Raw genomic sequence first — 13,150 nt, 5'->3', positions numbered from 1 at the left:
TAATAAACAAATAAAAAATCCAATGTCTCCAATGATCAGGACCTGTGATGACTCCACGGACATTAGCTCAATGGCCACATTAATGCAGGATATAGCCTGCTTGGCTTCCGCATCCACCCATCCGCAGCCACACGGCCACTTAGAGCCCAGGCTGGAATCCTGGTCTGGGACAAAGGCCAGTGATCTTTCCAACACTGCGTGCCCAGGAATCACACACGTCTACACACATGTGCACACATGCGTGCAAGTGAACATGCCACCCTGGCTCCACGCCGTCCTCCATGCTTGCCAGCAGGGTGGGCACAGTCCTGCATTCAGACACCCTGCTCTGTGGTCTCCAGACTTTATTTTTATTTTTATTTATTTATTTATTTTTGAGATAGTCTTGCTCTGTTGCCAGGCTGGAGTGCAGTGGCGCGATCTTGGCTCACTGCAACCTCTGCCTCCCGGGGTTAAGGCGATTCTTCTGCCTCAGCCTCCTGAGTAGCTGGGACTAATGGCACCTGCCACCACACCTAATTTTTTTTTTTTTTTTGAGACAGAGTCTCGCTCTGTCGCCCAGGTAGAGTGCAGTGGCGCAATCTCGGCTCACTGTAAGCTCCGCCTCCCAGGTTCATGCCATTCTCCTGTCTCAGCCTCCTGAGTAGCTGGGACTACAGGCACCTGCCACCACGCCTGGCTGATTTTTTAATATTTTTTAGTAAAGACCGGGTTTCACCGTGTTAGCCAGGATGGTCTCAATCTCCTGACCTCGTGATCTGCCCGCCTCGGCCTCCCAAAGTGCTGGGATTACAGGTGTGACAGCCACTGCGCCCGGCCTGTTTCAAGCCTCTCAAGTACCTCCTGCATTCCTATCACTCAGCATGCACCCTTTCCAGGCAGCCTCTTTTGTCCAACACACAAATGTGTTGTCAGACAATGGATTCCAATTTTGGGATTGGAAAAAAAAGATTCCCATGAGTAACGCAGGGAGAACACACAATCATTGTGGGGCTACATACTAATGTGAATAAATCAGCTCCTAACAGGCTCTCTCTGTTAGAAAAGTCACCAGAAGGAAACACGCAGCAGTGTTAACCCCAGGTTAGCTCTGGCACTGGCAGTTACAGGTGATCTTTCTTTTCTTTTCTTTTTCTTTTTTTTTTTTGAGATAAAGGCTCACTCTGTCGCCCAGGCTGGAGTGCAGTGGCATGATCTCAGCTCACCACAACCTCCGCCTCCCAGGTTCAAGCGATTCTCCTGCCTCAGCCTCCCGAGTAGCTGGGATACAGGTGCCTGCCACCACGCCCGGCTAATTTTTCTATTTTTAGTAGAGATGGGATTTTGCCATCTTGTCCAGGCTGGTCTTGAATTCCTGACCTCAGATGATCCACCCACCTTGGCCTCCCAAAGTGCTGGGATTATACATGTGTAAGCCCCTGTGCCTGGCTAGAGACTGTTTTTTTTTTTTTTTTTTTTTTTTTTGTTGTTGTTGTTTTTGAGACAGGGTCTCACTCTATCCCCCAGGTTGGAATGTGGTGGTGCGATCATAGCTCACTGCAGCCTTGATCGAGACCCTGGGCTCAAGTGATCCTCCCATCTCAGCCTCCCCAGTAGCTGGGACTACAGGTGCGTGCCACTATGCCCAGCTAGGCGCAGGGACAGTTTGTGAAAAGAGCCACTTGCTGCCATGTAGGACGAGCTCTCTCTCTCCGATGACCCCATCCAAATCCTTCTGGAGGACAGGGCCTGGGGAGGGACTCGTGCTCCGAAGCCCCAAAGCCCTCTCTGATGGAAACTGCCCAGTGATGGGCACAGCTCTACGTGTCTTCATCTTTCTAGGAGCCCAGCGGTTCTTCCAGATTTGGGGTGCCTCCTTAAGAGGGACCCCCAGAACACTGACACAGTCTGACCCCTGGAGTCAGGGGGTGGGGACAGGAGCTGATCCCTTGAACTTCCTCAAAAGGAGCAGAAAGCTGAAAATAACCAGAAAAGATGCTCCCCAGAGCCTTAAGCAAAGGAGCTCATCTGAACAAATTGCGGGTTTTTCTCCTTTGCTGGCAACACGGCAGCCACAGCCCTCAGCCCTGCCTGCGGTGCCCACCTGAAGCAAACACAGTGACTCTGCCAACCACAGTGACGTTCTGCATTGGTGTAGGTTTCAGGACAGAATGGAGCAGCCTGGGCGCTCCCACGAAGGTCAAGAAGGACATAAATGACAGAGCTGGCCAGCGGCCAGGACGCAGGTCCCATGGTGGGTTCTGGGTCAGTGGCCAGGCACCCTCCTGGGGGCCATTTGTCAGCACCAAGGAGGCTGCAGGGACCTGACTGCGAGTCCATCAGGAAGAGGGGCCGCAGGCAGCCTGGGGCATGGTGCCATGGTCTGGGCTTGGGGGTGGATGATGGCCAATCCCAGCACGCATCTCTGCATCTCAGAAGGGGCCCAGGGAAGCCAGGGTGGGGTGGCTGAGGGTGGGGAGCTATGCAGATCCTGGCTCTTCAGACAAGGACAGCAGGGGCCTCTCCCGGCCCTGTTCCCTCAGCCTCTGCCAGGAGCAACTGAACCCTGTCCTGCCCTGTGCCACCAGCTGGGATGAGTTACCTTGCCCAGGAGAGTCTTCTATTTGGGGAGGGGTGTTTTGTGAGCAAAGTGCCCTGAAGCCAATGGGTCACTGTGCACACCATGAGGCGTTTCTTTCATTCTAAGGTGTCACTTAGTTATGGATTTCCAGGGGACAGGTGGCCAAATTAATGACCCTGGGCTGTGAAACACTCCAATTTCTTTTTTCTTTCTTACTTTCTTTCTTTCTTTCTTTTTCTTTCTTTTCTTTCTTTCTTTCTTGCTTGCTTGCTTGCTTTCTCTTTCTTTCCCTTCCTTCCTTCCTTTCTTTCTTTCTTTCTCTCTCTCTTTCCCTTCCTTCCTTCCTTTCTTTCTCTCTCTTTCTTTCCCTTCCTTCCTTCTTTCCTTCCTTCCTTTCTTTCATTCTTTCTTTCTCTCTCTTTCTTTTCCTTCCTTCCTTTCTTTCTCTCTCTTTCTTTCCCTCCCTCCCTCCCTCCCTTCCTCTCTTTCTCTCTCTCTCTTTCTTTCTTTCTTTCTTTCTTTCTGACAGAGTCTCACTCTGTTGCCCAGGATGGAGTGTAGGGGTGCGATCTTAACTCTCTGCAATCTGCGCTTCCCGGGTTGAAGGGATTCTCATGCCTCAGCCTCCTGAGTAGCTGGGAGTACAGGCACACACCACCAAGCCTGGTTAATTTTTGTATTTTTTAAAGGAGATGGGGCTTTGCCATGTTGGCCAGGCTGGCCTCGAACTCCTGGCCTCGAATGATCCACCTGCCTTGGCCTCCCAAAGTGCTGGGATTACAGGCGTGAGCCACCGTGCCCTGCCCCTAACACTCCAATTTCATAAACACCACCACAGGGAAGGAATGGTCTTAGAATGAGTAGGTGGCTGCGTGCGGTGCCTCATGACTGTATTCCCAGCACTTTGGGAAACTGAGGTAGGAGGACTGCTTGAGCCCAGGAGTTTAAGACCAGCCTGGGCAATGTACCGAGAACCTGCCTCTACAAAAAGGCATGGTAGTGGGCACCAGGAGTCCCAGCTACTTGGGAGACTGAGGTGGGAGGATGACTTGAGCCCAGGAGGTTGAGGCTGCAGTGAGCTGTGATCCTACCACTGCACTCCAGCCTGGTGACAGAGTGAGACCCAAACTCTAAAAGAAAAAAGAAAGAATGAGGCTGGGTGCAGCGGCTCATGCCTGTAATCCCAGCACTTTGGGAGGCCGAGGCAGGCGGATCACCTAAGGTCAGGAGTTCGAGACCAGCCTGGCCAACATGGCGAAACCTCATCTCTACTAAAAGTACAAAAATTACCCAGGCGTGGTGGCACGTGCCTGTAATCCCAGATACTCGGAAGGCTGAGGCAGGAGAATCACTTGAACCTGGGAGGCGGAGGTTGCGGTGAGCTGAGATTGTACCACTGCACTCCAGCATGGGTGACAGAGTGAGACTCCGTCTCAAAAAAAAAAAAAAAACAAGAAAAAAAAGAAAAAAGAAAGGAAGGAGGGAGGGAGGGAAGGAAGGAAGGGAGGGGAAAAAAAGAGAGAAAGGACCATGTCTTGCCCGGGCAGAGCCTTATGGTTTACACTCACTGCTCTCGAACCTCACTCCCTGTACCTGCTGTTATCTCCGTGGGATGCAGGGAAGCCAAGGGCCTCTCTAGCACTTTCTCTGTCCTGAGGTGCTGGACAGCTCTCTCCTCAGGCTCTCTCGGGAGCTGTCTGTGCTTGGCCGCCCTCCTTTCCCGGGGACATATCAGACTACACAGTGCCTGCTTCAGAGCAGACAGCGTTTGCTGGTGCAGGGTGTGTGTGTGTGTGTGTGTGTGCGCACGTGTCTATGTGTGTGTGTGTTGGGAGAGCCTCTGTCTCAAGGCTGAGGTCAGGAGCTCAGAGTCAAGCCATCTGGGGGTGATGCTCCGGTCGCCCTCTCTAGATCTGACTGGCTTTTTCTTTTTCTTCTTTTTTTGTTTTGACATGCACTCTTGCTCTGTCGCCCAGGCTGGAGTGCAGTGGCGCGATCTCGGCTCACTGCAACCTCCGCCTCCCAGGTTCAAGTAAGTGTTCTGCCTCAGCCTCCTGAGTAGCTGGGATTACAGGCGCCCGCTACCATGCCCAGCTAATTTTTGTATTTTTAGTAGAGACGGGGTTTCACCATGTTGGCTAGGCTGGCCTCAAACTCCTGACCTCAGGTGATCCGCCTGTCTCAGCCTCCCAAAGTGCTGGGATTACAGGCATGAGCCACCTCGCCCGGCCTGACCGGCTTTATCGATTCATCGTTTTAAATGGTGATGAATCGGCTCTCCCTCGGGGGAATGGCATGATTGGGAAACAGGTCGTTGAGAGGGGAGGGGTGGCCAATAAGAAGGCAGGCGGTCAGGAGGCCGTGGGGCTACAGACAGGGGAGGGAGCTGCCGCTGGAATGGAGTGCCACTGTGGCAAGGTCACCCTCTCCCCGGAGGGAGAGGCGCCCTCCGAGACCCACATTCATCCACAGGCGGTAACGAGAACAGAGTGAAATTCCCATTGTCAGAGGAAGCCAGGTTTCTCCACGGCCGCTGTTTGCCATTTTTGCATTGGGAGTTCATTCAAACTAGCACATTGGCGAAGCTCCCGGGTGCGACCGCCCAGCCCCCAAGGACACAGTCTGACCAGGGCACCCTCCCCCACAGCTTGCCAACCCACCAGCCCCGCAGATGTCTGCACGGTTGAGAGACTTCCACCACCTAGTGGCCGTGAAGAAACCCATCCACCCTCCGCAGAGCTCGGTGTTGGGAGGAGACTCAGGCGGCTCCTGAGGTCCTGATGGTCTCTCCGTCTGTGTCTCGCAGCATTAGGGTCCAGAGAGGCACAGGAAAGGCAGGGCGGGGGCGGGGAGGGGTGCAGGGGAGCTCGCCTGGCCCGGCCTGCCTCCGTTGTCTACCCAGCTTGCAGGGCCTCAGCAGCTCCAGGAGTCTGACAACAGCGCTCTGGGGAGGAAAATCTTACCAAGGAAGAGTTTGTAACTGTAGCATGCTTGTAAACTAGAATATTATTATTTTTTTTGGGTAGAGGCTGCGGCGGGTCTCAAACTGTTGCCCAGGCTGGTCTCGAACTCCTGGCCTCAAGTGATCTTCCTGTCTCAGCCTTCTGAGTAGCTGGGCATATCAGCACACCTGGCTAATTTTTTTTTTTTTTGAGCTGGAGTCCTCGCTCTGTCGCCCAGGCTGGAGTGCAGTGGCGCAATCTCGGCTCACTGCAAGCTCCGCCTCCCGGGTTCACGCCATTCTTCTCCCGCCTCAGCCTCCCGAGTAGCTGGGACTACAGGCGCCCGCCACCACGCCCGGCTAAGTTTTTGTATTTTTAGTAGAGAGGGGGTTTTACCGTGTTAGCTGGGATGGTCTTGATCTCCTGACCTTGTGATTCTCCCGCCTCGGCCTCCAAAGTGCTGGGATTACAGGCGTGACCCACCATGCCTGGCCACACCTGGTTAATTTTTTAATTTTTCGTAAAGACGGGGGTCTTGCTTTGTTGCCCAGGCTGGTCTTCAACTCCCAGCCTCAAGCAATCCTCTCACCTCGGGCTCTCCCAAAGTGCTGGGATTACAGGTGTGAGCCACTGTGCCTGGCCCCTAGGATACTGTTTTATATTTCTAAAGATATCTGCATTATTTATTTATTTATTTATTTATTTATTTTTGAGACAGAGTCTCACTCTGTCGTCCAGGCTGGAGTGCGGTGGCGCCATCTCGGCTCACTGCAACCTCCGCCTCCCGGGTTCAAGCGATTCTCCTGCCTCGGCCTACCAAAGTGCTGGGATTCCAGGCGTGAGCCACCGCGCTCAGCCAATTTTTTGTATTTTTAGTAGAGATGGGGTTTCACCATTTTGGCCAGGCTGGTCTCGAACTCCTGACCTCGTGATCCGCCCGCATCAGCCTCCCGAAGTGCTGGGATTCCAGGCGGGACCCACTGCGCCCACCGGGTGCTTGGCTTTAAAGGTGACTTGTCCTCCCGCCCACGCCATTCCTCAGAGTCACTGCAGGACTGAATGAATGGCGAGGGCAGGCGGGCAGGAGGCTCCAGGACTTCCTTCAGAGCCCGTTGCATTTTACTTAGGGCTTCTGCTAGTACCCGTGTGCTCTGGGATGCTGGTTTAAGCAGGAAATCCCAGCCGTTATTTCCAAAGCTGATGGCGGAGTTTAGAAGTTTCTCGACTTAACATGCACCGTGCCTCCTCACACCGAGCGCAGATCCGCGCCCTGCAGACAGAGCTGTGCGCGCCAGGGAGCCAGTTCCCCAACCCTGCCGTTCTGCGGCCCTCGGTGGACTTCGGTCCGAACTCTCCCAGGTCCCCAGGCTCAGGCACAGGCTCAGCACTAAACGCACCAGGGAAGGTCAAGAGGAGGGCGCTGAGGGGACCTCCCCGAGGGAGAGGAAAGGCAGGGAAAAGTCTTCAGATTCCCTTGAGGAAAGGTGCTTGGCCGTCGCAGGGAGACCAAGCACATTTCTGCGCTGACCCACTAAAAAGTAATGTCGCACAGGAAGAAAAAGCCACTTCTAAAAGCAGCAACAGGGCCGGGCGCAGTGGCTCACGCCCGTAATCTCAACACTCTGGGAGGTCGAGATGGGTGGATCACCTGAGGTCAGGAGTTGTTTTTTTTTTTTTTTTTTTGTGACAGAGTCTTGCTCTGTCGCCCAGGCTGGAGTGCAGTGGCGCGATCTCGGCTCACTGCAAGCTCCGTCTCGCAGGTTCAAGTGATTCTTCTGCCTCAGCCTCCCGAGTAGCTGGGACTACAGGGGCGCACCACCAAGCCAGGCTAATTTTTTTTTCTTTTTTAGTAGAGACGGGGTTTCACCATATTGGCCAGGCTGGTCTCAAACTCCTGACCTCAGGTGATCCGCCCACTTCGGCCTCCCAAAGTGCTGGGATTACAGGCGTGAGCCACCGCGCCCGGCCGAGGCCAGGAGTTTGAGAACAGCCTTGGAAACATGGTGGAACCTCGTCTCTACAGAAACATGCAAAATTATCCAGGCTTGGTGGTGCGCACCTGTAGTCCCAGCTACTCCGGAGGCTGAGGCAGGAGAACTGCTTGAACTTGAGAGGTGGAGGTTGCAGTGACCCGAGGTCATGTCATTGCACTCCAGCCTGGGCGACCGAGCGAGACTCCCATCTCAAAGAAAAAAAAAATTAAAATTAGAAGCAGAAGCGGTAACAGAAACAGAAATCAGCACAGGGAATAGTGGAGTCTTGTGTGTGTCCGAGGGATGCCATGATGCTCAGCGTCTGCTCAGACAGACGGTGGCTGTGAGAAGCCCTGATGGGAGAGCTGCCAGCCTGGACAGCTGGCTGTGAAGACTCCACGCCAACCAACGTCCCGCAGGCCCCAAGGAGATGGGCAGGACCGAAGCACACAAGGCTTGGCCTTTGATGAAAGGAACTCCCCAAGCCAGAAGGAAGTGTGTGATGAAGCAATTCAGCTCAGAGAAGGATGTGCTTCTAGAAGAATCGCCGCATCAGCGCTATGTTTAAACTCACATGCTAATCCAAACATGGACCGGCAAGAATGCAGGCGGAACAGGTCCACCGTGTCCTGGCCCACGCACAAGTGGGCCAGCTATTCCACCAACGCAATCATTCAGCTGCAGCGACACCCAGAGGGGCTCCCCTGTGTAATGCCCCCCACCCTGGGAGAGCTGGGTTTCTTTTTGTTTTTTTTTCTTTTTTCTTTTTGAGACGGAGGCTCACTCTGTCGCCAGGCTGGAGTGCAGTGGGTGATCTCGGCTCACTGCAAGCTCCACCTCCCGGGTTCAGGCCATTCTCCTGCCTCAGCCTCCCGAGTAGCTGAAACTACAGGCGCCTGCAACCACGTCCGGCTAATTTTTTGTATTTTTAGTAGAGACAGGGTTTCACCGTGTTAGCCAGGACGATCTCGATCTCCTGACCTCGTGATCCACCCGCCTCGGCCTCCCAAAGTGCTGGGATTATAGGTGTGAGCCACCACGCCTGGCCGAGTTGGGTTTCTTTAAAAGATTTTAGTCAGGCTTCTGGCATTTTGCTATAATATTCTAGGTAGAATTATAGGGCAATTTGGTACAAATTAGATGTTTAAGGCTGGGCTCGGTGGCTCATGCCTGTAATCCCAGTACTTTGGGAGGCCAAGGTGGGTGGATCATGAAGTCAGGAATTCGAGACCAGTCTGACCAACATGGTGAAACCCCGTCTCTACTAAAAGTACAAAAATTAGCCGGGCGTGGTGGTGGGCACCTGTAATCCCAGCTACTCGGGAGGCTGAGGCAGGAGAATTGCTTGAACTTGGGAGGCAGAGGTTGCAGTGAGCTGAGATCGCACCACTGCACTCCAGCCTGGGCGACAGAGTGAGACTGTCTCAAAAACAAAATAAACCAACCAAACAAAAACAAATGAGATGTTCAGCCTGTGAGTAGGCAATGAACAAAAAAATAGAATACAGGTTTTAATTTTAAGAGAGGGGGTCTTGCTATGTGGTCCAGACTGGCCTTGCCTCAAATTGCTGGTCTCAAGCGATCCTCCTGCCTCGGCCTCCCAAGAAGCTGGGATTATAGGTGTGAGCCACCACGTCCAATTCTTTAACGTGTTATAAAATGCTGATAGCAATGGGCTTTCAGTCAGATTTGGTGAGGGAATGTAATCAGTATGTTTACCTGAAGCTCAGGCAGGCACACACACTCACACACTCACAGACACACACACACACATGCACGCACACTGGCAGCACCAAAAACAGCTTCACCTAAAATGAAGTGTTAAGAGGAATCTATTTACATTGTAACTATAGAAAGAAACGATGTAGGGGTGAGGAATCAAGACAGTCTCTTCACATTCTGAACTTTAGAAAGATTTCATTTTTTTTTTCTTTTTTTTTTTTTTTTGAGACACAGCTGTGCTCTGTCACCCAGGCTGGAGTGCAGTGGCATGATCTCTGTTCACTGCAAACTCCGCCTCCCGCGTTCAAGCCATTCTCCTGCCTCAGCCTCCTGAGTAGCCGGGATTACAGGCATGTGCCACCACGCCCAGCTAATTTTTGTATTTTTAGTAGAGACGGGGTTTCACCATGTTGGTCAGGCTGGTCTCAAACGCCTGACCTCGTGATCCACCCGCCTTGGCCTCCCAAAGTGCTGGGATTACAATAGGCATGAGCCACCGCGCCAGGCCTCATTTTTCTAAATTAGAGACTTTCCTAGCTGGTTATTAGGGAAGGGTAAGAACTGGTCACATCTCAAAACCCTGAGATTGGTTTTGTTTTGTTTTTGTGCTTCAGAAAAACCCACAGATTGAAAAGGTATGACATAGGCGAAGGGTTATGACCTGGGTCAGAACTAAAAGATACGTCAGAAAAACCCTATCTGCTTGGCCAATGATTATCATGATATATTTTCAGTAACAAATAAGTCATAAAAAAGAGAATTCTATGTAAAGCAGGGAGGAGACCCAAACAGAAGTCCCACGGTTTCCCTGCACATTCTTTTTACATCTCCAACACCACAGAGCTGAAGCCAAATCGTTCCGCCTCTCTCTTAAGTAAGCTTGTAAAATAACGCATTTGGATTTCCTGCTTGTTGGCCATGGTGTCACACGCCCGTTTCTTTTTATTTTTTGAGACAGTCTCACTCTGTTGCCCAGGTGAGAGTGCAGTGGCATGATCTCAGCTCACTGCAACCTCCACCTCCCGGTTTCAAGCAACTGTCCTGCCTCAGCCTCCAGAGTAGCTGGGATTACAGGCACCCACCACCATGCCTGGTTACTTTTTGTATTTTTAGTAGAGACAGGTTTTGCCATGTTGGCCAGGCTGGACTCGAATTCCTGACCTTAGATGATCCGCCCGCTTCTGCCTCCCAAAGGGTTGGGACTACAGGCATGAGCCACCTCATGTACATTTCAAACAAGTGACTCGGTCATTCCCTGCCTGCAAAGGTCTGGTCTACAAAGATGTAGGGCAGGGGACACACGAAACAACAAGCCTGGCCCATCCCCACCCTTTGCCAATGTGGTTATGAAAACCACGAGCAGCGGGGCGAGGTGGCTCATGGCTATAATCCCAGCACTTTGGGAGGCCGAGGCGGGTGGATCACTTGAGGTCAGGAGTTCGAGACCAGCCTGGCCAACATGGTGAAACCCGGTCTCTACTAAAAATACAAAAATTAGCCGGACGTGGTGGTGCGTGCCTATAGTCCCAGCTACTTAGGAGGCTGAGGGAGAATTGCTTGAACCCAGGAGGTGCACGTTGCAGTGAGCCGAGATCGTGCCACTGCACTCCAGCCTGGGCGACAGAGCGAGACTCGGTCTCAAAAAAAAAAAAACACACAAAAACCCCCAAACGAAAAACTAAACCAAAAAAACCAGACGAGCAACAGGGATGAGCATGTTTTCTGCCACCCCTTGTCCCGTTTCCTTGGCTAAGCTGTGGCCAAAGCACTCCCGGCCTTTTACACGTGGAGCCCGCTGCTGGTTGTGGAGGTAGGAAGACTCCCTCTCTCCCCTCTCCAAATGAAACCGCGCGTGGGAAGAATCACACAGTTCTCTCTGTGGCAGGGAACGGCAGCCATGGAGCTCCTGGGTCCCCTGACAGGGGCAGGGCCTGCTGTTCCAGGGCGCCCACCACCTCCCAGACCAGCTCGCACCACCTGCCCGTTAAGCTTGGTGTTAAGAGAAAAGGCGGGGATGAAAGAGACCCACGTGTAACCTCCATGTGAATTACACTTTTTTTTTTTGAGACAGAGTCTTGCTCTGTTGCCCAGGCTGCAGTGCAGTGATGCAATCTCGGCTCACGGCAACCTCCGCCTCCCAGGTTCAAGCGATTCTCCTGCTTCAGCCTCCCGAGTAGCTGGGACTACAGACGTGCACCATCCCCCGCCCCACGCCCCCAGCTAATTTTTGTATTTTTAGTAGAAATATCGTTTCACCATGTTGGCCAGGCTGGTCTCGAATTCCTAACCTCAAGTGATCCGCCCACCTTGGACTCCCAAAGTGCTGGGATTACAGGCGTGAGCCACCGTGCCTAGCCTCTGAATTACACTTCTTACCCGTATTGTCACCTCCCTCCCGCCTGGCTTATTCAAAAACCAGAACTGAATAAAAATCGTGTTTAATTGCGGAAGACACATTTATGTTGTAGCGTTTATTGGGTGCCCACCGCCGGCTGGGCACCGAGCTGGGCGTTTGCAGGACACGCAGTCACACAACACCTCACAACAGCCCTGTGAGGTAAGGATGAGTCCCACGGAACGGTCCAGAAAACGCAGGCTCCCAGGCGCCCTGCCTGATCCCTCAGCTAGGCAGGCGGTACAGCGGGGACTGAAGCAGTTCTTTTTGACTTTTTGACTCCAGGTTCCATCCAGCTCTTGGTCCCATTGTTTTAGAGATTACAGAAGGTTTGGTCCCAGAGTCCACTGAGCCCATTCACAACGTTTACAGGTTTTGTTTCCTATCCCCCACGCTCATCGTCCTTTTTGAAGTTTGGAAAAATATAATTTAAAAATGAACATGAGTGTACAGTTTGGAGTTGGGAAAATTAGCACACGTTCTGTTTGGTTCAGGGTCCCTCTCCACCTGGGTCTCTGGCGCAGCAGTAAGAGTTCTAACGGGCAACTCAGCGGCCTCCCTCTGTCCCCGTCACTCCTGAGCATGTCTGAGGCCGCCAGTGAGGCTGGGACTCATGGGTTCGAGCAGAGGAAGAGGAGCTGGTGGCAGTGAAATGGGCAACGGGAAAGCGGAGGCGGGTAACCCTCCACAATGGCTGCTCAGCAAACACAGAAATCCTCTTCGTTCTTCTCGACCAAGAATCTGCAGTCCTCCTCCCTCCTCTAGGGCGCACAGCTTAGCCCTGACCCAGGCAAGCACAGGGCTTCCTGTGGTCTGCAGGGAACGCACCCAGCCAGCCCTGCCAGGGCCACCCGACGGGGAGTGTGGGCCGAGGGTCACAGGACGTCCGAGGCCTCCTCTGCAACCGCCTCATCTTACAATGCGGGAAGCCGAGGCTGAGCGAGGAAGACAATTCCCAGCATCTTCTATACTACCAATCCCAAAGAAAGACAAGAGACCTGGCAAAGGAGATTTGAGTCTCCAAATCACCACCACAGGCAGGCACCAGAACAAACAATACTTTAACACAGAACTGGAAATGCAGCTCATTCTTTGGTGACAGGAAACCCTAGCTCAGGGTTCCATATCTCTTGTGCACACTTTTTCCCCCCACGAACACTCACTCTAGCCAAAAGTGCCTCCCAGGAGATGGAGTGCACGGTCAGGTTCTAGAGAGAGCCCTCTGGCCTTGCACCACAAGACGCAGGCGTGGGTCAAGGCTGCGTGCTGCCGCGGCCCTTCTCATCCCTGCTCAAGCATAGCCCACTCTGGCCTCGGCGGTCCCCACTGTCTCAGCCTGCGTGACCGGGATCCCATTTCATCAAAGGTCCAGGACAGACAAGCAGGTTTTGAAGGAAAAGTTCAATCAGCCCACTTGCACCTCTGCCTAATGCAGATGTTGTGTGTGCCGCACACCAGCAGCTGGGAGGAAGCCGGTGTAGGTGAGTCGGACTCCAGCATCCCCTGCATTTAGTTTGCCGTAAAGCCAACCCAGGAACACTGGGGCATTTCACCGCAG

The sequence above is a fragment of the Gorilla gorilla genome, chromosome 6 (assembly GCF_029281585.2).
Source record: "Gorilla gorilla gorilla isolate KB3781 chromosome 6, NHGRI_mGorGor1-v2.1_pri, whole genome shotgun sequence".
NCBI classification, from domain to species: domain Eukaryota; kingdom Metazoa; phylum Chordata; class Mammalia; order Primates; family Hominidae; genus Gorilla; species Gorilla gorilla.
Note: the sequence above shows the minus strand (reverse complement) of the source record.